This window comes from Ischnura elegans, chromosome 2 (genome assembly GCF_921293095.1).
Source record: "Ischnura elegans chromosome 2, ioIscEleg1.1, whole genome shotgun sequence".
NCBI classification, from domain to species: Eukaryota; Metazoa; Arthropoda; class Insecta; order Odonata; family Coenagrionidae; genus Ischnura; species Ischnura elegans.
The window spans coordinates 85,700,626-85,725,871 of NC_060247.1; positions in this window are offsets into that span (position 1 = coordinate 85,700,626).

Below are 25,246 nucleotides of genomic sequence, written 5' to 3' on the forward strand. Positions count from 1 at the left end.
ATAAATGAAGATAATAAATTAACATCTTCATAAATAGGTATAGCCTTTCTTCTTTCATAAAGTACGGATATCGAAACTAGAAAAAATAACTGAGTAAAAAACTTCTGCTTCTAATGGAATTCTTTGTTTAGCAAATGCGATTACTTTCTACAACAAGTTGAAAATATAGAGCCAAACTTTAACTTACAACTCCACTTTACTGTTAAAGGAATTTATACATGAAATTAAAGATCGTGATTAACTGCGAAGGAGAAACTGTACTTATTAGCACTAATTTCCAAACTAATACCAAAAAATCTGAATGTACACAACACAAAATTTTGCGCCAAAGAAAAATGTATTGGATCAACTTTGAGCGCTCGATTAATATATACTATTTATTTTTTATGAAAAGGGCCGATTGGTAGTTAGTTATACAGATTTTCTTCATCCACGCAACTTTCGATAACGGACAAAAAAAACAACATTGGATTTTATGGAGGGTCGTCTCTGGCATTCGTTCGGAGATGAATAACACTGAAAGTACGTACTCACCTCACTCAGCCATGTCCAATCCCATCCGGCATCATATTTTCTCTCCTAACAATTCCAACGACCAGAGTCAATTTCGCAAAATTCATTGTCTTCAGCCCATATTCTTTCCCTGTCTCTCCCGGTCCCAAAACAATTCCACTCATTCACACTCACACTTCATTTTATCCACGCGTTTCAGCCTTCCACGTAATAAAAACCGGCTGGAAGTTCATTATCCAATTCCCGTGTATAAAAAAACATCGAAGAATGAAAACGCGAGACGCAAACGAAAAAAATATAAATCATTTTATAAGCGTAAATAAACAGGGGATTGAGTTTTAAATGACGCATGATACAGAATTTCCTTAGATTTAGCCTCGAAGTTATATAGCTCCCAATAGCAATGCTGGGAAAATAGGAACGTAAACACGTCGACACACTGTGGTGCACTATCTTCTTCCATGATGTCGCACGGGAGTCCAATTCGATTTAAGTCAGCCAAAACCAATTTGCGCATGCTTGGTGGTTAATAGAATAGGGATTTGTAATGACTTTTATTCCCCTTGAGCTTGGAAAAGCAGTTTAAGCCTTATTGTAACCCTATTTTTATTTCAGTGTACTGTAGATGATTAAACAGAAATGTGTTCAACGCAAGAATTAATGAGATAAAATATCCATGCAGTGAAATAGCACTACATCACCTTGTAATAATTTTTCATTGCAAAATAGGAGAAAATGGAAATAAAAATTACACCAAAATTAACCGGAAACTTTCATTTTAAAAGTAATAATTGCTTTCTAAAATTAGGCCTTACCTAAATACCCACGGTGATTAACATCATTATTGCATAAAAACAAAGAATACGCTTCAATATAGAGATAATCAACAGTATGCAGGAAAGTAGCTCCAATATTGAAAATGAATATTTTCCCAATTTAATAATTCTGTTGTACGGAAAAAATAAAATATTTATATAGTTTGCTACCAAAATAAGTTCATCATCATCATCATTAGTCAACAATCCTAAGATTGGTTTGACGCAGCTTTTCATTTCTCCCTCCTATCCGCTAACCTTTTTATAGCGACGTATTTCTTCTCTTTTTACATCCTTCATAACCTGCCCCTTGTAACTCATTCGGGGCCGTCCCTTGCCCTTCTTCCCTTCCACTTGTCCTTCAACGATTGTCTTCATCAGGCCATCATGCCTCATAATGTGGCCAACTGAGTTGTCCCGTCTTTTGCTTAGAGTTTTTAGGAGGCTTCTCTTTTCTCCCACTCTTCTTAGCTCTTCCTCGTTACTTACACGGTCAATCCATTTAACTTCATCATTCTTCGGTAGCACCACATTTCTAAAGGCCTGTTTACACGGTACATTAACACTTACGGCTTAATGTCTAAATGTATGAACGCAACAATGAACGCCAAAATGCACCGTGTAACCGCCCAACTTGTGCGAATTCATTCACAGAAAATAGAACCTGTTATAATTTGGTTGATGCATTCGTACATGTTCCGTTTCGGGCCACAAAAATCATTCATGCAAACAGACATTAATTCGTACGAGTTAATGCATAGTGAAAACAGGTCTTAATGCTTCCACTCTTGACTTCTTTGCTGCTGTCAACGTCCAAGCCTCGCTTCCATGAATAAACATACTCCAAAATAAATTAAAATTTTAAAATAACTACTGGTAATGGTATTGACGTTTTAACAGTGCCAGGTCGTTGTTTGGCTATTCGGCACTCAATATTATTTACTTGTAAAAATATTGCTAATAGCATTTATCTACGGTAAAATACAGTATCATCCTATCCATAAGGGTTTTTTCACCAATTTTTGCGAGATAAATTCCTTTGTATATTTGGTAACGTATTTTTTAAGTACGTTCCTTTGAATATTTGTACTGCTATGAATTAATGAAAAGAAAAATGAGTTTTCAATTAATCACATAGAGCTAACTGATAAATATAAGCTTTTAAAGCTATTTATGATACCTTATACCTCATACATTAAAAAGTTAACAGCCAATCATTATATATCTACCCAAAATTAGGGAAGTTGAAACCTTAATTCTTTAGGAGGTTTACCTTTCGAGGCTAGGAAAATGTATCTTAGCATGCGAGGAAAAAATTTCACTACCCAGCCAACCAACAGTAACTACCCGAACCCATGGGAAACTTGTTGGGAAAGTTACAACTTGCTTGATTGGCAACATTTGAGTTGGCATCTAGATGACAGCTGGGCTGAATTCAGGGACGATGATTCATTCCTTTGAAAACATTAATCTCTACCTGAGACCTGGCGTAGTTTTGCTTAAAAGTCAGCTCATATGAAAAAATCGGTTCTTTCATCTCAAAGGAGAATGGCCCTCTCTTGGCGAACGAGGTCCTAAACAATTCGTACCCCCAGGATATTAACGGAAGCAAATGCAAATATAGCTTTAAAAATTTTATTAGAGTGAATGACCGAAAATAAAACGTAGAAAAGCTTTTTCTGCCATCTTTAATCCCTTCGCCATTTCCTGCTCAAATACCCTTGTCCCCAATCGCTACGAAATAACAAGTGCCGTTTTCAATATTGCGCACAAAGGCATCAAAAGCTTTCTCTGTTTTTCAAACCACCTCCGCTATCAGATAAATAGCCATTGATATAAAGGGAAAACCACATGAGTACTTTAAAAGACAATGTGACTACAAGGTCTACCAAACTCCATGGAACAAATACGACTTGTTATAAAATAAATTATTTTCGACTATTCAATTTAAGAGATGGATTCTGGGACCATGTAAATGAATAGAAAACTCCTGTACACAGACAAAGAACAGGGCTTTGAACTTTTATCATTCACTTGACTTACATGATTATTTTGACTTCGCTAGTTTCCAAATTATTGGCAATTAGCGAAAGTTTATTCGCAAAGAATATAAAAGCTAAGCAATACTTCTCCCTAGTTCTTTTTAACTCTATAAATATACTGTGACGGAATAAATAAGCCAACTTTTCTTATTATCTTGGGAAGCACGCCTAGCGGAACATAAAAACTTCATCTTCTTCACATATCTTGTATGCCGACCATTGGCCGTGTACGCTTATAATGCTGAAATTTGACAGAATTTTCAATCAAAGTAAAATATAACTAATAACCAACATTTTAAGCCGACCGAAGTTTTTCTTAGTTTTTATATTCTTCGTGAATAAACATTCGCTAATTGTAATCAGTTTGGAAATTAGCGAAGACAAAATAATCATTTAAGTCAAGTGAGAAATCTTTGGTAAACCTAATAATATAACAACATAAAGGCGAGTTGAAGGAAACTTGCAAAAAAATCACCAATTTTTACGCTTCTTAATGATTTTTTTTCAATGGTTGTTGAATGAATGCGTACAATTATGTCAAATGACGATATGAGTTAGAGCAAACACAGCCTTTAGATACAAAACACTGTACCTTCATGACATGAATACGAACTCTAAACTTAATATACTTTGATGCATCACAATCCTTCATTGGAGGATAAAAATACGCGGCGAATTTATTAAAACTTTCGATTTTTATGATGCAACACGAACAAAATGATAGAGCCGCCAAGGTATTACTCATCACGCTGCGCCAGGCTTCAAAACCATAACTGTATTCGTCTTTTCCTCCCAATTTATTCGGAAAATTTGCGTCATTTTAGCCGACATAAGAGGTAAAAACAGCAAGCTGAAACAGTCATGAAAGCTTGATGCCTGTGTTGATCGCAAAGAAACTACCAGAAAAATCTGATGAAGAAGTCATGCGCAAAGGCAAAGTTACTTCTATGTAGCTAACTAACAGCCGAAACTAGATATTTCATGCTAGTTATTCATCAGCGGGGACAAAAGAAGGAAACAAAATACGAGTAAGTAGCAAAAATAAACTCAGTACGCTAACGATCTAATCATGAGTATGAACCATGCCGATGATGCAAAAAGTAATAAATAACAGCGCGTAATAAGGCTGTTAGTTTCCATATTGATGTAGGCTTCCCGGATGAGCATGTAGTAAGACGCATGAGAACATTAATTAGCCTAGGTACCGGCATATTTTACCCTTGATATGGCGACTGCAAGAGACTCCAGCGAGCAAAACTTCTCCAGTTATAGCAATATTTTTATTTACCTACACTGAAACACTATATTTTCAAGTATTTTCTATTTTAATGTTCCTTGATTCTTAACCATATCTTACTGCTTTTAAATATTTAAATGTTCATTCTAGTTCATATCGGTTAAAAAAATTTATTATCGATATCAAAAATATAATTGAATCAATCCAGATTCCACAAATATAAATCATAAGCGGCGTGAGTGGATGAAGTACTCGATATTTCAAATCGTATTTTGATGAAACATTTCACGGAAATTTATTAGATCCTTCTGCAATAATATTTAGTCCTACGCAATTTAATGCCCACTTAACCACTCAAGGGATTACCAATCTGTACGCATGAAAATCGTAGAAGTCAAGTAGGTACTGGGGATTAAAATGGGAATTATTCAGTTCCAATGAACTCACTGTTGAAAATATAAAGTTAGGAAAACATTCAGAGGAATTTCATGCATGAAAATTGAAAGGGGGGAAAACTAATTTCGATTAGATGCCTGGTTTTACTTTTATTTTCATAGGAGCGAGTGTGAGAGCTGAAAATTTATAGACATTCAATGATCAATCCGCAGCACAATAGGAATTAAAAACGTTGATAATAATTCGCAGCGATTCGGAACGTTCATTATGCTCCGGGAAAGAGCTTCGTCGGAAGCCACTCGTCCGAGCCGAAACGACTGAAAGAGGCCTTTGTCGTCAATCAGAGTGGGCCTGGAGAGGGCGGGGTGGAGCTCTCCAGAGGATAAATATTAGGGCCAAAAGGACATGGAGAGGACGGTTACAGAGGCTAGAAAAGAGGGAGAGCTGAAAAATTAACGAGGTTGCTAGCGATCTAGGTTATCGGAAAAGCGGAGAGAAAATGAAAATAGTAGGAAAAGTGAAAAAGGTTTTTGTTTCAAAGCTTGCCAAACATTCAATTTTTTTCACTAATATACATTTTCTTGTCTTTTTCTCTCCAGAGAATATCTTTGAATTCTCTCGACGCTTCGTCTCTTCCACCGTGAAATTCATAGAAAGATTGAATGTGAGTGACAATATAATGTTTTATAAAATAATCAAACTAATGGATATGGATAAAAATGGTTCAGTAAAAACATGAAATAATATTTGGCGGTCATTTCAATCCTGCATAAGGACTTACGGTTAACTTTCTAGGTTCTGGTTAGGCTACTGAAACCGTATTACAAATTGATATTATAAAACCGTTTAGATATCTCGAGTAGTATTAGAAATATTCCCTCAGGTGATTACCGTAATCCTTGGGAGCAAAATGGGTTTTGATGATATTCCAATTAATCCGCTTTTATCATTTGTTTGGAAACCATTTATTAAGATCAGACCTGTATGCATCAAAGACATACAAAAATAATAACAATTCAAAGTTGGTCCACGAGTACGGAGACTTGAGCACTAAATTAGATGACTGGAGGGTTTTTGGGTATAGTCTGTCTAGAGCCATTTCTAAAAAAAACGGAAGCCCAGCTCTACGCAGCATAGAGCCTTAGGATGACTCGTAGGAAAAAATTGGGTTGCAAGGATAGGAGGCAGAATATAGCGATGAAAATGAAACTAGAGTGCCTTTTCATCCCCATAGTTCTCCACCTTCTTTTTTGCCCATTTCCTCCCTCTCCAACCGTAACAGTGACCTTCACTCCTTTATTTCTCCCTACCCTATATTCACAGCAATCGATAAATCAACATTTTAGCACCCCTTTCTCTGATTCCTATTCTCCTCCTGGCTAACGTTAGAGCGCAATGCAAAGGCACATATAATGATGAAGATAGATTTTTCTATAATTAATACATAACGAGCCCTAAATCCCGGCAGTGGCAGAGAATTTTCAGAGACTGCCCGATCCCTGCTTGAATGTTGTGTGGAAGACGATTCAAGCGCAACACTCCGTCCGTCGGATGGGACGTTAAGCCGTGGTCCCCTTGGCGCCTTTCGTAAAGAGCAGGCTAATGCCGACGCCAGGTTTCTCTCCACCCTTCCTTCCATACCCTTCCCTCATGGGCAAATGACCTCAGCTGTCGGTCGTCACCTCCAAATACCACACCATACCACACGAGCCCTAAGCAAGCGCTCCTCGGCGGGGCTTAGGGGTAGGTTGGACGCCGTTGGGAGGAGGCGGGGGCGAGGGCCACCGTATAAATTCCATCCTCTCACAAATGGTTGACCGCTGCAGAACTACAATATTTATTAGTGAGATAACATATCGGAAGCACGTAAGCAATTTCAAAATAGCATAGACTATTTTTATATAGACGCACAATTTACATTCATTATTTTGCGCTGAAAAAAGTAGATTTTTGGTTTAATTTTAACGCAAATATTAACACTAACTTGTTAGCGTTCTTGTGATAATGAGTGACTGCTAGGTCAGAATGTGGTAATATCGATGCTCATTAAATCAAAGCATCCATTTCTTTATCAATCTCAGCGTCTGTCTCAATCATTGCCTAGAAATATTACTTTTTAGGGAACAGGTGGGAAAATGCGTCAATTTCACTTGAAACTTACGGAAAATAAAATCTCTTTCGAGAGCAGTTAACGAGAATGTGGCCAAGAAAAACACGAGGGGCTAAATGCACAAACAGAATCATGTCTCATCGGAATCAGTGATGGATCTTAATCAGAATCGTCACTTAAAACGAGGAGTAATTAGCAATCAAAACAAACGTGAAATGCAACTGAGAGTGGAGTGAGCGCAGGTGAACGTTTCGTCCGGGGTCAGAGTGCATCATTTAAAGGTTGAGAGAGAGAAAGAGATAGGGGGTGAGAGCAAGAAGCCGCTACCCTTACCCCCGTCTCCTGAATGCAAATGGGGACTCATTGGCCCAATGTATCCTTTAATGGGCGGCTGTCAAGATTGCAAATCTGCCACCACGTATCTCTCGTTGGATCTGGGAGGCCTGCCCCTAATCATAACCCATCCTCTCCAAACCCTCACCCCCTCAATTTGACAGTGCTGCCATCTGGTCGCTCGTTCGCGCATCCATTCATCCCCGAAAACACCTCCGATCCTCGTCAGCAGCCCGTTATCTCTCGCACGTCACGCGGCCACGCATCACGTGATGGCTCTGCCCAATTATTTCCGCGGTCCCGCCGTGCGACGAATGACATCACTATGATTTCCGTCCGTCCCTCTTCGAAGTAGCACTTCTCTTTCCGCGTCACACCATCGGTCTCCGCGCCCTTCCCTCTCTTGGTTACCGTTGCCACTGATCTCATAATGCTCGTACGCAATAATGTCTTTCACTCAAACCGGAGGCACACAGTAAGGACATCAGAGAGGGCATTATGAGAATATCCGATTAAAATCTCGTGATGGAAATTTGGCCTGATGGCCATCTCGGAAATAAGTTAAATGGGCACGTGAGACCTCCGTAAAAGTATGAAAATTCTAACTCAATCCCGATCTCTCATTCTTAATTTAAGCTCGATTGTAAATTTTTCGAGAATGATTTGGAAGTGAAAATTTGTTTGCATGTAATGAACGTCTACATTTTTACTCTTTTAAGATGATGACGTGCTTTGGAAGAATGATGAGGATCAAATGGGTCGACCGAGTTAGCAATGAGGAGGTCCTAAGAAGAGTAGGAGAGAGGAGAAGCCTCATGAAAACCTTAGTAAGGAAGACGGAACAACCTTATAGGCCACATCTTGTGACATGATGGCCTGATGAAGGCAATCGTCGAGAGAAAAGTGGATGGCAAGAACAGGTAAGGAAGACCTCGAGCAAAATATATGGAGCAGGTAAAGAAATATGTGAAAGAGAAGAAATACGTGGGTGTGAAAAGATTGGCTGATAGGAAAATTGTTGGAGAGCTGTATCAAACCAATCTTGGGATTGTTGACCAGAGTTGAGATGAGATGTTGGGTGATGACCCCAAAACATAAAACTTTTGGGTACCTAATTCCTTATACTATCCTGAGTAATGTGTTGTATTATGTTACATAATTATGGAATAAATTTTATACCATTGTTTATATTATTGATATAAATATTGTATTTTTCTAGTTTCAATGCATAGATCAGAAAATAAAATTACTACCAACTATAAATATCGCTTTTCGGAAGGATTACGTAGAGAATTTAAAGAATTACCAAGTCCAGGCTACCGTGCCAAATCGTACTGTCTTTCTTCAATTCGTAAAAAAGGCCTACTCCTTTTCATTCGATCTATAAATTCCATTCTCTTCCGACAGCGCTTACTCTATTTTCAGCATTCCAATTTCATTTAGTAGGCGATCAATACAAACTTTTTTGCCCACTCCGTTTCTTTCCTGCAGAAGTATGTTCTCTTTACATTTCATATCCATCAATTAGTCATTTCCTTCCCATCCGTCAACTTCACCGTCTTCATTTTCTCTCCACCTATATCTCCTACATCTGCAGACTTTTCTCGCCCTATATGTCAACATTTTCACTAAATAAGTGGTATTGGAGATTAAAAGATTAATTGTGGATTTTCAATCGTGCATTCAATATTAATTTTTAAATACCCATGCATACGATAGGTATAAGTATTACTTTTTAACCTTAGGACACTAATCCATGCATGGAAATGAGAGGATAAATAGTTTTCCAAATTTCCTCTGAAATATATAACTTTACAAAAGGGATTTAACCCTCTCCACATTGAATATGACTTAAGAACCTACTGGAAGTCGCATTTTTTCGTTAACGCGGGTAATGAACGGAGGACTTCACGTAGAATTACACTTCTTTCCACAAATTCTTTGCCATGGCTGGGCGGAAAAATTAAATTTTTCAGCATCACGTAAACAGGTCGCACTGTCTGGTAGCAAGACCAAAGGTAGAAAAAACGCAGAAGCGCATGATATACAACGTGCAAGTTCCGCATCCTACAATATTCCACGAATACGATTCTATTTTTCAGAACGTAGTAAAGGAATGTCTCATATTGCAAGACAGTTATTATTAGTTTCTGAAAACAGATGGACCTTTCCTTTGGAGAATAAAGGAATGCAAGGGCATTGGGTGCTCGCACTGGGTAGAAAATAATGTGAAACGAATTTTTTAGGATTTGCCTTCATAACACAAATATTTTTGCGCTTGTGCTTGCCAGGCTACAAGTAAAATTTAATACAAATTTCCAAATAACAATACAGAAATAAAATGCTCACCAGTTACTTTCTTAATTTGAGAAAATGCAGAGGAATGAATTAAATCTCTGGGTAGAAAATAACGGTAGTAGGTAAGCATCAGTTTTTCATTCTCATAGGAGAAAATAATACTCAGATATTGGTATGCATTGAAAATCAAAGGTAAAGAAAATGATATAATAGCATGGAAAATATCACCTCGAATAAAATCGCTGTCGATGGTTCAGTCACATTCAATCATTAAGATGTTATCAGGTCCCCTTAAACACGAAATAAATAAACCAAAAATGTTATTTAATTTAAAATAGGCAAAAAAGCATAACAAAGCTTTAATATCAGGACATTGGTTCACAACATTTAAAATAGCCTAACTCGACTTAGGCTAGTCATAAGTTAGGTCGATTTTCTACGAGCTTACTTTATGAAAATTCATGATACTAAGCTTGAAAAAGCCGTAGTAATTTACCACACTTATCAACTCAACCGGTTTTAACATTTATAGTTTATTATCAAGAGCTGTCTGTCTAAGTCAGTTCTTCAAAATGGTTTGAATGTTTAAACCGGTTTAGTTGAAAAGAGTGGAAGAATACTACGACTATTTCTATCTTAGTGGTGATAATTTCATTGAAGTTCAAATTTATTGTATTACAATTAACATGTGTCAAGAATTATAGTTTAATACATCGAGAGGCATAAAAAATATCGTTGATACTACGTTATCGATTGCACGATTGACGCGGGTTTTTAGCTGTGATTGAAGGATTACGAAATTAATTGTTTATTTTTTGTCATTCAAAATAAGTCAAGTTTGGTCCAGTTACTTGCTGTGAACGGGGCTTCATTTTTCCTAACAGTTTACCGTTCCCTTCCAGCTACCAATTCTTTATTGAACCGTAATTGCGAGCGAGCGAACCACCCCGTGTTGGATGGAATGGTGAGAAAGGACAAGGAGAGGCTGGAAGGTGAGGCGGGCGAGCAGCGTTGAGGGCGTAATGGGGCCTGAGTCAGCAGGAGTTCTCAGTTCGGAACCCTGCGAGTGTTTGCTCTCCCATCCCCTTCCAATTCATCCCCCCTCTTCCACCCAATATGGCGGACACCACATTCCTATCGCCTTGGCGACCGCCGAGTGACGCGCTCCAGACCACAAGCTATCGCAAACATCCCAGCCCGACACCTCTCCCACGAACAACTGAAATTGCTGCATTGAGAGAAGAGAACTGAAATAAAAGCACCAATACTTGAAGCCTTAATTCAAAGAAAAATGCGATGAAAGATTCTTATTGCATTAATAATTTATTTACTTCTTCTGTGTATATCATTCTCCCGTAAACAGCATATAACAGCCCTTATAACGGGGATTCTCACATTAACAAGGTGCAGCACAAACACCCATCCCCTACATAGGGACCACCTACCCACACAGGACTCGATCTCAAGACCTTCAGTTTGGCAGGCGAGGATTTTACCCTTCCGCTACTGAGGCCGGCGATTATAAATACATCTTAATTTAAACATTAATTAATTCACATAGATGGGTCTTGTTCCTTTCTAGAGAGTATAATACCGGTCACATAAATAATTAATTGGAACATAGGCGTTTCTTTCGAACATTATTTCATGCATGCTCTAAAACGGAGTCTTGCGATGATGGTAAATCATATCGAAAGAGTTATAAAAATATTGAGATCACAACGTTACTTTTCCGCGCTGAACCTTCAATCATCACAGAGAACAAGGTATTAAAGCAAAATTTGAAAAAGAATCAAGCCAAAAGGCAGTATTGAAACAATAGTCTATAAAAGGCTGCTAGCAAGGAATGGAGGAAGAAGGATAAGGAAAAAAGTCAATTTATACCAATATAGGTACACGGACCAATGTCTATATAAGGTAAGGTTTTTCATCAATGACTATTTTTTCATTAAAAAAAACCATCGACCATTATCCTCGAGGAAAAACACGAGAATGATGAACCTCAGTAAACTAAATGAACTGAGTTGGGATGGTAGACATCGATAGCATTTAGAGATTGACAGAAAAACGTATGCGTAAAGAAATTAGCCCCTGTACATACACCAAGGCGTAGTTCTCTATGGACTGGCTATTTCAAACCATTTTAAGAATTTTTATTCTAAGAATCCTATTTAGTTATATTATTTGGAAAAATCATCATTTCCGCATAGAGCACACCTTCATCGCAGGAAATAAATTTTCCACCAATCTCTCCATACTGCCATTCAAATTTGGCGGCACCATCTTCCTCCTGAGCAGTGCTACTACCCTCAGATCACAGAAGACGCGGCCCACGTCCCTCGGCTCGTAAACCACTGGCGTGAAGCTCCCTGCGGACACATAAAGGACAAGACTTGCCGGCTTTTGCGAGCGGACGTGGTTTACCGATTACGAGTGGATGTGCCCAGGTAAATACTGTCGGTTCTTCGCTCATACGCCCACCTGCGCGCGTAAGTAAATCCCAATATTTATTCAGGAAAGTCGTCCGCAAATTAGTCATGGGAAGTGGCTGTTTACCCCTATCGTTCTATGTCCCTCTGTTTACTTTGTGTCCAATCGTACTTTTACGAATGCAGCCTTTTAAGCGATGACTGAAAGGGAACGTAATCAAGGCCCTCAGTTTCACAAGCTAAGATTTTTTGCTTAAATGCTCATCAATAAAACGATCTGCTCACCATCCCGGCTCAGCAATGTTTTGAGTATTTGATGCCACAGCCAGGTGAATAAAACTCTGCAAGCCACTTTCAAAATCCTAAAATATCGAAGTTCGTGTAAGAAAAATACTAAAAAAATAAGTTTGTTCAGCGTAATTTAAAAGAAATAGTTTGTGTTCCTCCTCCGGACTTCGTTCCAAGCAATGAATACATCGTTTATTTGGTTTTATTCATCATTCAGCATCTAAAATCAACCTTAATATTAGATTACATACAGTTGCGCCTAAATCTCTATAGATAAGTCAAATTTCTTAGGAGAGGTGTCGTGGAACATAACTTATGATAATGACAAACCAAGGTATCGTATTGTCCACAATTTATTAACTGAGTACTACACGTGTTTCGGTTGTTATGCAACCATCCTCAGACACTAATAGATACTACTAATTTTTAAGCACATATAAACACAACATAGAGACTGACATTAACAGTTAGTTTCTATTAATACCTGAGAATGATTGTATAACAATCGAAACACGTGTAGTACTCAGTTAGGAAATTGTGTACAATACGATATCTTCTTTTATCATTATCTACTTATAGATAATATGCGTTCCATATAATTGAAAGAGTGACTCAATGATATTTACAGCTAGGAAATATACATGCCTCAAGCCTCATTATTACTGCATAAATAGTATCTGTTTTTTATTTTTTATTTCTTCGCTTAAACAATTTCCTTCGCGATGCACAAAGGTTAAGAAAAAGACTTCGCTGTTCCACAAAATAAAATATATTTGCGACCGGTTTCGATACAGCGTATCATCACCTGGCAATTACAAGTACCAGTACATATATTTATACCCTTGAAGGCGTTAGAGGGGCGGTGGAATGGAGATGGGGAAAGGGGGGGAGGGGGAAGGGGGTAAGAGAAGGGAAGGTAGGTTTGGGAAGTACATCGCTGACGGGTCACTGCACGGGGTAGCCGAGGGTTGGTGTATGATGACGAAATACGGGGAGGGGTGTTATGGAGTGGTGAGTGGCATCCGTAATGGTTTATATGTACTGATACTTGTAATTGCCAGATGATGATACGCTGTATCGAAACCGGTCGCAAATATATTTTATTTTGTGGAACAGCGAAGTCTTTTTCTTAACCTTTGTGCATCATGAAGGAGTTCCACCATGTTACGCCAACCACCATCGCAATTTCCTTCACCATCAAACCCTAAGAAATATAATACAATGGTTGGAAATTATTCTTAAAAAATTAGTTTGGATGCCTGCTGAAGGCGGAATTGTCTGAGAATTAAAGGGTGAGGAGAATTAAGGAATACCGCTCCTGACCCATATGGCTCAAATACGGAAGGTAATGGAAAATATTAGGACATAGAGGCAGAATGTCGATACAAATGGAGAAGCATAGTGACAAGGGCCAATATTGGCTACGTAACTTACGCTCTGGGAGCAACATAGAGTTTCAAGCTGAAAAGTTCACTCGCCATAGCAATAAGTCGCCTTCACTACTTCTCCCAGGTTTTTTTAATGAATAATTTAACCCGTCAACGCCTTCGGGTGCCATATGACACCCTGTGCAGTGCAGAGCCAATTCTTCTGCAATGCATTTAATATGTGAATTTTTCTGTGCATTTCGGTGCACATACTTAGTAGAAGATTTCCTCTATCATTCAGTCAGTTTGAATTGAGTTCATTGTGTTGAGCTCATATGCATCATATTTTATAAAAGTGAAAGATATGTGATTTTGAAATAAAACTTTGGGCGCTGACGGGTTAACTTTGCTGTCCACAGAATTTTTATTACATCACGACTATAGTGTCGACTTACGTTATCAACTGAATCATGACCAGAAGATGTCCTAAAACCGTCGATCCATGGTCGTGATTTAATAAAAACTTCTGTGGAAAACAAAGTTAACGTTATTCATTCAAAATGTTCAGCAAACGCCACAAAGTATCACCGGAAACCACCATATTTCTCCCAGATGTTTTGCTACTGCCGTCTTGCCCTGATGATGCCGCCATCTTCCTATTTTTGTGTTCATTTGTGCACATATATCGACGCTGCTAGCGAACAAATATGCAGATTTTTCTAAAATTGTAGCATCGAATGAGTGGGAAAGGGCCGCCCTGAGCGTTAAAAAGGCAAACCGAGATTAATATAAAACTATAAATCCGATAAATGTGTAGGATGAGCGAAGAAAGCCATCTACATCGAAAAAAAGAAGAAATAAGATTGAAAAGGGAAAACCATGGACGGATGATGGGTGGCCAAAGTTAGAAAAAGATGACAAACGACGATTTCCTTGCGAACCGTAAGCTAAGGCAAATGGCCAAGCTGAGAGAAAATAAGGATAAAATATGGCGAATTGAACGAATGAAATAAAGGTTTTCTCGGAGAATTTTCGAAGAAAGTTTTCTAGGGTTCAATAAAAAGTTGTCTTAGGAGTAGTGAATAAAGGATAAAAACATGACGAATTGGAAAAATAGGAAAAGTGAGCGAAGGCCAACGTTGGAACCCTGGGCATAAATGGAAAGCAATGGCGGTGAAGCGGGGAGATAGCTCAGATAAAATACAAAATATAAAAAATCGCTTAAAGTGGATGCACATTAACCAAAAGTGGAGACCAATACTTAAGCTTTTACTTAAGTACATTTATTTTTTGGTACCGGAAAATTGTAATGGAATGCTTATGAATATATTTCATGAAAGCCGGATACTTCTCCTTCTTCATGATGAGTACGTTTGTTTGAAATAAAAATTTCAAATCGAAATAAACAACAAAAAGTTCCAATCGAAAAATAAAAAAAGCATCTTAACAAACGATGTCGCCGTAGTCAGCCTGTCATTCAAATTAAGTAATCTTTGATTTTGCCATTTGAATCTTGGTTCCATGCGGAAAAGCCGAAAAGCACTATCGCTCATATTTATTCCGGTACGCAATCATATGTATTGAAAAAGCTAGCGTTATCGATTCGGTTGTTTGAACGAGGCCGTGTGCAGTTGTGCGTGGCGATGGTGTGCATTATTACGTGGAAAGAAGAGAAAAAAGCCCGCGATGGTGCTGCTGCTGGCGGCGAATTCGGTCAAGAGTGAAAGGGAAGGTTTTGTGATTCTTATCTAAAGGAGCTGAAATACGAGAGTAAAGGGCATTGGAGATTAAATCCCTATCTCCGTGACGGTGAGAAGAAAAACAAAGGTTTTCAGGTACGAAAGGTTGACTGGAAGGGAAGCGAATGATATAGGAACGACAGGGTGGTGCAAGGAATAAAGCGGTGATTATAAAGAAATATGGTGTTTGGTGTGGACATCAAATAGCTCAGGTCATTTGCGTCGCGTCGTAGGGAAAGAAGAAAGAAGGGAACTCGGCTTTGGCTTTTACTTGCTCCAGCAAAGACACTCTCCGTAAATAAAGTGAATTGACCCTAGGACACTGGGATGTGAAGCCAACAATCTAGTCATTACCCTAAATCTATCTAAGGATTGTAGAATTACAACCGACGGAGTTAAGGAATAAGAAATTTGCATGGACATAATTCTTCGTTATTAATGATGTTCTTGGATAATATCAATCAAAACATAGAAAAGTTTACAATACCACGATTTCTGCGTACCTAAAAGCAAAACAAATAATGCGATAAAAATAATCGTATACTCGTAATTATCTGAAAAGGATGCGAAACTTGAATTTACCTCACAGCTGTCTGAGACCAGGTGGATTTCTCGATGAATGGCTTACCTGAAACAAAAGAAAAGTTAATTTTATAGAAGTATGTATATTCATGTGCATAGAATCCAAAAAAAACACACTAGTAATCTTTCAGTGGACTGAATATGCACCTTTTTGTCATAGCTGCCTTGCTATCACGAATTGTCTTCCGACTGGTAATGACTATTTTAACCACCATAGCTATTTCAACGATAGTATTATTATGTTTAATTTAATTTACTATTGCACCAAAAAAGTGTACATCCTACTAATATTGAAAACATTTGTTACATATTAGTTTATTCCCCAACATTTACCCATCTGGAATCTACTTCTTTCTTCAAGCCTTCATTGACCATCTCAATAAGATAATTTATTCACAGCTATTGAGAAGACGGATATAAGAATTTAAAATCAAGGATTGAGAAAAAAGCGAAGCCGCAAATATTGATAAACATAAAATGAGCAATTTCATTTTTTATTAAACTAATTTATCTCTGCATACACCAAAAGTTTTTTATTGCTAAATAATTGCTATTGAAAATTTTATCAGAATCATTTTAAGGAATTTTTTTGCCAAATATTGAAATAGAGCTTTCTTATCTTCTACGTACCCAACAACATTCATTCGGCAGAGGCTTGGCAGCTGGAGGCTGAAAGGTTGATTTATAGCCATTGGGCTAATCTCATCACTTTAATTAACAAAATTAACTTAACCATCCCAAACCATAGTTAGATATTGGAAAAGGTGAAAAGTTATATCACGGAATTGTATTTACACTCGACCCAGACAACTATTGGAGATGAACGTCTTCAACAAATAATTCCAACTTCTTGCATGGGTTCACCATATCGTGTACTTGCAAGCGGATCTTTTCAGAGAGTCCAACGAAATGGCGGCGATCCTGTCGTTAAACTAAGTAAGATAAACTACGCCTACGATCACATGAGAACGGTGGCTTGCAAGAATGGGGAACGTGGCAGTAAACCACGCGCAGTTATGGAATGGGTGTCTCGAAAATGAAATGGACGGAGTAAAGGGATGCACTTAACGCAATTGATTGCTCGTGGGATTGAATTCACTTATGCGCCCGCATAAACGCGGCAGGGATGATTTACGGAATGGTTTGGAATCATAGGGACTGAGTGACGAGGACATTGAGCGGAAAGAATATTAATAGTCACTAAAGTACTTCGGCCGAAATCTGGCTGCATCCTACGACAACATGACGAGGTGGACACTGCTAAGAATAGCGTCTTCAGCAAATGTGGCCGTGTCTTAGCTCACCACTGAGTGATAGACAGAGATGGGTGGAACACCAAAGAGAAGTAACTGAGCTTAGATGCTGTTAATTTATAAAAATTATAATCAGTTACAAGTACTAGTTATGATTCCAAAAAGCTAGTTACAAATATGGCCACAGTTTACTTTCGCATAACTATTTGAAAACTGCCAACGAAATTCATATTAAATGATCTATGAAAGATTTCCTTAAAAAACACTATTTCAACAAATTCCATTTCATAAAAACCAAAAATGAAATTTATTTTAGAGACTGGGTAACTTAACATAGATTCAGAGGATGTTTTGCCCCACGTTTACCTCAGACGTAATCATATGTTTTTAATTAATATTGAAAAATATTGCTCTATAAATAATATGGTTTCATAAAAATGGTAATCAAATTGTGGTACCTAATACCCGAAAGGGAACGGAAAGAAGGCTTCCAGCCACTTTAGGTTACCCAAGGATTACGATTCAGTTGGATTCGGAAAGATGTACGGATCACCGCAGACTTCGAAACATGAACACACCGATCAACAACGGAAAAGCTCTTCGTCGAAGTGAACGAAACGTGCTGGGATCTGAAATATCTTGGGGACTTCGAGTTTCTAACTTCCATCACGGGTTTGACCTGAAAATAGAGCGCTCACTTTCGTGCTGTGGCAGAGTTACGCACGTAGAAATACGTGCGTACAAACAAGGTCCTTGGCATACGCCAGTTGCTACAGCCTTATTGGGAAAGTAACGGTTACTTTCAGAAATCAATGAGCACATTGCTTGTAAAGTATTTTAAAAAGATAGCGGTTAAAAGTAAGAAGTGACTGAAATGTAATTGTTACCGGTAACTCAGCTTCTTTCTCTCAGTTACTCCCTATCTCGATGATAGGATATAAAATGATAAATTCAGTTGACTATGGGCTTGCTCACCATTTTTTAATTTTCATTTTGCGATAGAGTATGAATAAAAAAAAGAGGCCTACAAATATTTAGGTGGCGATCCGTCGTATATTTCTCCATCTATTTGCGCCGAAATATTGGTGGCTGTAACCCTTTCGTAGATAAGTTGATGACGCCACCAACACCTGCCGCACTGGTCTGGACCTCAACTACTATTGCTGCTAATTCTCTCGTTAGGCACTCCTTCCTTCGATAAGTGATTATTTCTGAAAGGCTAATGAGCAGAAACTCTTAATTACGTCACCTACTCATGCAAATCGGGCGGCAACTATCGCTCATTTATTATTTTTGGATTATGAGAGAAAGGCTAAATGAGAAATATATATTTTTATATTAACTCATCTTTCCCTGGATTCCAGCGGATACTTATAATGAATCGTGATTTCTGGCGTAGATGTACGACGTCATTTAAAAAATTTGTTCGTATTTTTACTCGACGAGAGGTATTTATGGACTTAAATGAATTTTCCAACTTTTTCGCAAAATATGTACAAGCGTTTTTGATATCGACGCAAGCATCCCGGAAATTCAAAAACTAATACGAGTAAAAATAAGAATTCGTAATTCAGAGTCGTCTAGAAGGACAAACAACTGTGTCGCTGCATTTCATGCATAGGCGAGGAAGACGTGACGAGAAATTTTTAAAAATTCTCTATGGGTTCGAAATCGGCTGGGGTGTGAGTGAATATAATCTGGCGAATTTCCAGGGCACGGCGTTATCGCACGGTGAGGTTTAGCAGTGTGTTTCGCGAGACTGCGAATAAAATGTGGCGTCGCCTGAGGGGGAGAATGCAGCCTTTACTCTTCCACCCCATCCCTCCGTTCCCACCCCGAATTGATTTTATTGAATTTTCCACGGCCGATATGGTCGCATAACTATTCGGGTGGCGCATGTATACTGCACGCGAGTAACATAACTCCATTCGCACACACAGACAGACGGGGGTAAACGGTGTAAACTGTGTGGAGGTGGATATTGGAAGGCAAAGCTATGCCGCAATGCTCGCCCGAGATGAATGTATGCATGTGTGGTTCTTATTTAAGCCGCTGGCTGCCGGAGCGCGCTGGGGAGCATAGAAGGGAGGTTGGGGAAAACTGATTTGCTACCGGGATCCACCCTATACCTTCCCGACAATACCTCGACCTACTGCTCCACTATCTCCTTCATCCTCCCCATATCCTTTGTCGTTGATTCGAGTCCATGTAGGCTAAATAAACAAAATTCATCACTGTGTCTCGAATGTCCTCGTGAGCTAGTAAAGCAAAATTGCTTCGCAAAGATGGAATTGACTGGTTATCCATCTCGCAAAATTGGTAAGCCGTTGGATACTGTTTTGTACCCTTCGCGAAGTGATTGTATGAGAAATATTGCTAAATACTGTAATAGTTTATTCAATTACATCTTTAGTTATCTTCATTTTTTCCGTGTAGGCTGAATAAAATAAATCATCAGTGTGTCTCATTCGTGAAATAGTGGAGAAAAATTCATCAAATTTTTGGTTACACTAATGAGATAGTTTGAAAAAAAATTGCTCGGCAAAGATAAAATTGCTGGTTATATTATTTCGCATTAAAACTTCCCAGACAATTGTTTCCATGAAGCATTCATTTTAACATCAAGACTGTCAAATAGACATATTCTTCTGATTGCACCGATTATATGATTTTACCATTTTTTTTATGATCAGCTCTCTGAGTAACGGCTACTTTTTGTGAAGCTAATCTTAACTGCACTTGAAAATATCCAATCAATCACACCCACGTATTTTTTCAATGTTTCTTTTTTCACATTTTTTTCTCTGGGCATAAATATGTTTTGTTATAGGAAAAACACTTGAAAAAATATTTAGCTTGAATACTAAGAACTTCTCTACTCACTATAACGATTAATGCTATTGAAGTATTCTCTAATTGATGCCCGATAGAAAAAATTTAAAAGAATAATTAAACGTGCGGCGTCAGTAAGTTAAATATAAAGTCTCATATGATTCGTTTGAAATAAAATCCATTCTTATAATACTTACTAGTCCTGGAAATTATAGGACAAAATAGGTAGTTTAGTTGACTAATAGATATCTTTATTTTACCTTGTTTGTGAACTTATGCCTAATATGTAATATGAGTTTGCATCAACGCTGCTGCACTGGGGAAATTGTCAAATGTCGCCTCCGCGTGGTACTCCTATTAAATTACGAACGAAAAGAAAATATTATTCAAATATAATCGCTACAAAATTTATCTGAGGCGTTTTCCGTTTTATAAAGTAAGAAATCATCTTTTGGCACCGCCATTGTGAACAAATCACGCATGCTCAGGCATACATTTAAGGAAATACATGAATTTACACCTCTAAAAAAATTTAAAGGAGTTGAACTTTTTTTTCTAAGCAGCGATTTACATCAAATTCATTCAATGCAACGATTCCAACTCTCCGAACTATTACTGCATGCATAAAGTCTAATAAATTAACACTGAGAAAATTGCCACACCTCTTCTAAGATAATATTCACTATACTAAGGATTCCCTGGATCATTCTGGCCCCAAATTGTTTTCATAATGAACTCATTTTTTAAAATACTAAATTCACTTAATGAAGGCGGATGAGAACTCGTCAAATACTGTCTTTGAATATCACAATAAAATTATTTAAAGCATTTGCTATCTGTTTTCTGAAAACAATTATTTTGGTGCTGGTGCAATCACCAATTACGAGGGCCGTTTTTTTTCAAGCTCTGATGGGCCATGAACAGAAGACGAAAAGATTGATTAAAAATTATTTCATAGGTAAATCTTAAGTTCACTGGTGGTGTCCTTTTGACATAATTGCCTCGGCGATCGAGGAATTGGTCGTGGTTGTGGACAAGCTTTACTATACCTTCTTCATAGAATGCTGCCGCCTATGACAATGAATTTTGCCTTTGTCCTGAGTTAATCGCCCGTTTGAAAACGCTTCCCTCCAAGCCACATCTTCATATCAGCATAAAGGTGGAATTCACACGGCACTAGGTCTGTATTGCACGGTAGGTGATTGAAAATGTCCCGTTGAAATTGCTCAAAGAGCAGTTGGGCTGCATCAGTACTGAGATGACGGTCGTTGTCATGAGTCAGAGCACTTCCAGAAGTTAGCATTTCTCCTCTTTTTTTCTTCTTCTTTTGCTTTGAATAGGAATAGACGTATTGTTTCACACTCTAGCCACAGTGCATTAAAAAAAATCTCTTTTATTGGCATAAAGGTGAAGGCACATGTCAATGCTGAAGTCATTCGACGAGTTTTCTGGCTGTCGTTCCGCAGTGCACACTTGGCGGGAGAATCACTTGAGGCAGTGTAGTTAATGAGATTGCCACTAACCTTAAAATAACAACTTACGGTCAGAAATGACTTGAGCGTGTGGTGCGGAGGACGTGCAGTTTCCCTCTCCGCGCATTACCCATCAGTGGCTTGTTTGATGTTTTTTTCTGAGCTGTCGGAGTTTGAAAAAACGGTCCTCGTACATATGTTACCTTAATTTGTACAAAAGTGTACATTTCTACAGATTCAGCTTTATCCCGCGTTATCTTGTGCAGCATACTTTTAAAGTAAGAGTTATCCTATTGAGGTCGCCGGGGCTTATAAAAAAGTCATTTAAAAAATCTTGGAAGACCTGAAAAGTTTTCACATCATTGATTTCCATTAGCCCCTACGAAAAAATAAGATATTGACAGAACTCAAAAGATCACATTTACTCAAGATCAAAAAAGAATAAATTTAGAGTTTTCTTAAAGAATGCATCCCTCAGTACAAATGTATTACACCTCAAATACACATTTATCTTATGCACTAAATATAGCATTACCTATGTAGTCTAATTCAGATTATTGCTACTAAAGTTTATTACTGCTTCTCGAGAAGATAAAAATATTTTTTTTAAACATTTAAACGTGCTTATTCGATAAAATATTTTGAATCAAAATAATAGTTATCCTGAAATAAAATTAATTCATTCAAAACTTAACAGCACTTATTATGATATAGCAAAATGGTAGTAAATTCGATAAGTAGGGGTCTCATTCTTAGCTCATCTTTCCCAAAGAACTAATCGCTGTGTTTCGAAGTCCTTCTGATATAGTATGACCCTCGCTGTCTTTAGCTGAGCAGTCTAGCAGTCTGGGCATTGGATCCAGTCATGGGGAGAAGAAGTCTAGTCGGCAAATATCTCCGCTTCCAAAAGGATACCGTTTACGCATTCATCAATGAAAGAGCCTTTTGCCACTGCAGGGAGCCTCACGGTGGCGCACCAAGCGGTGGAGTGGGAAACTGTAGCACTGATCCGGAAAAATAAACCCTCCTTCCGCTGGCTTCATGAATCATTAACCATTGCATCCCACACATCCTCTCTTCCTCTGAGGCTTTATAGAATACGCGCCAAGGCGGAGAAGATAGGAGAACTTTCCAGCGGTCACTCGTATATCTCTCGGCGCTCGTATTTCAGTTTTCAATATGCTAAGGCCCCCAGCCGCCACAAGCGAGTGCGTTCATTCTCCTCTGTGTATAATGTGCTCGCGCTCTGTGTGCTTTAATGGAAGCTACCGACCGTCATTCAAAGCACCCGCATTGAGTCTTCCGCTGAGGGAGAGGGTGGGAGACGAGGAAACGAAAACCAATAGCTGATACTTCCGTCACGGACCGTGTCCACCGATAGCACCCCGTGAAAATGATGAGCGAAAAAAAAGAAAATCCCTTGATGCCTAATCCAGAATAAACGCGTCCATTTTGCAGCATTATCGAATGCATAAAACCGTCAGTGAAAAGTATCAGAGGCCTGATTAGGGTTAAGTCAGAGTTTGCTGAGCTTAAGATCCAATAGTAATTGTAAGTAAGAAAACACATCACTCTCAACTCTGTTTCTCTCGCTGGACAGAGCCGATGATACCTGGCTTGGACTAAGGTATGTTGGAAATGATTATGAAGAAATAGTTATCTGACAGCAATGACATAAATTCACTTCCATTTAATAAACTTGCTTGGAAAGAAATTCAATTATCAGCTCTCTCTTTTACTGACCTATGAAAATATGAGAAACGTATTCATTATTTGACTACTCGTTAACAAGACAGAGGTTTTTGTGAAAAAATAATAAAACGCACATTTTTTGCAGAAAAATATAATTTAGGAATAATTTCGCGCAAAAGAAATTAGGATATCGTTTTCAATTCGTAATTGTGTATATAATTGCACTTCAGAGAAAGTACTGGATAAAATTTCTAAATCTGAAACACACAACATTTGAATACGTTTTTCTTTGCATATTCCCAACATTTAGAGCTGATTGCTAAAGTTGTAAACGAGAAGTGCAACGCGAAAAATAAAATGGCCGAGTGGGTGAGATGCGTCGACTTAACCAATGATATTCTTGGGGATAATAACCCTAAAAACCTCCGCATCTCAGTCAACTCCTTCAGTACAAGGAAAGACTTTGTTTTTCTACCGATTTCAATATCGTTAAGCCAATAGATATCTGCAATTATTACCCATATAACCTATCAATATTTGCAATTCTGAAATGTAGCGGACGGGACTATTCCGGAAGTAAATTCGTTTAAGGGCTAATGAAGCACATGCATCGCGATAGAGAGAAGAATAAACAAAAATAGAGCCAAAAAGGTTACATTAATGTCACCAGTAATCTAATAATAGCATAACCCAAACTTGAATTGAAAGCACGTTGAGAATTCGGTAAATGAGATACGCCTTTGCATTTTACTCAATGACGAGAGATGATTATGCATTACTAAAACATACGGATTTTTGAAATGAGTATGCAAATATTGTAATGTGTCAGCAATAATATAAATTCACTACAATTTAATGAATGTTCGAACATTGGAATTATCACCTCAGTATTTCACTGACCTTGTATCTTTATCAAAAATGAGAAACGTATTCATTATTTGAACGCTCCCTGACAGCACAGGTTTCTGTGGGAAATAAATTATTCAACGCGTGGAATGTTCACCAAAAAAATCTTATTTAACAATGAACGAATGGAGTGGTTTTCCTCAAATTCAGCATTCAGTGGTCATCGGTTTTGTTCGCGTTCATGTAGCGTCAATTTTTTATGACCCTCGACTTACAATACGGGAGTGTGCTTTCGGAGGTGATCTCAGCGGATGTAGCATTTCCAAACGAGATGAGACAGGGACGGACCAAAAGGCGGATGGAGCTGGGCTATACGTGGGTGCGAGGTAGGAAATTCGATCGTTAATATTCACGCCCGCGTGGCAGAAAAGAGAGACAGAGACGGAGTGAGTGGGTACTGTGGAGGGGGAACTGGAGGAAGTTCAGCGCACGCTTGAGGGTAAATAAATCATCAATTACACATTTAGACGGAAAAAACGGGAAAAAATTGAACCGCGGAATTATTTCGACGACGACGCTCTCGGGTCCGTGAAAAATTACGGTGAAATCTCTCATTTACGGACACTGACGGCCCTCGAAAATATGTCCGTAAGGGAGAGGTGTCCGTAAGTCGAAGGTGACCCGAAGAAAACGTCATCTTTACGCTTAATACTTCCCCGCATGTACTTTAGTGGGTAGGAATTTAAGCTAGCTGAATAACATCCTTTTGTTTAAAAAACTCTCAATTTGTGAGGGAACGGTCAAAAAAAGCATGGCGATCGTATCCGTTGAAGGGTAAAATTGCGTCTAAAAAGTGTCCGTTTCGTAAGTGGAAGGGTACGTATACTAGACGTTCTATCCTTATACAAATGCGTATCCTTCTGCCGCGAAATTGAATACTGTCCTTAAGTCATAGTTATCCGTAAACAGAGGTTACACTGTACCACCCTTTCTGGTATTACT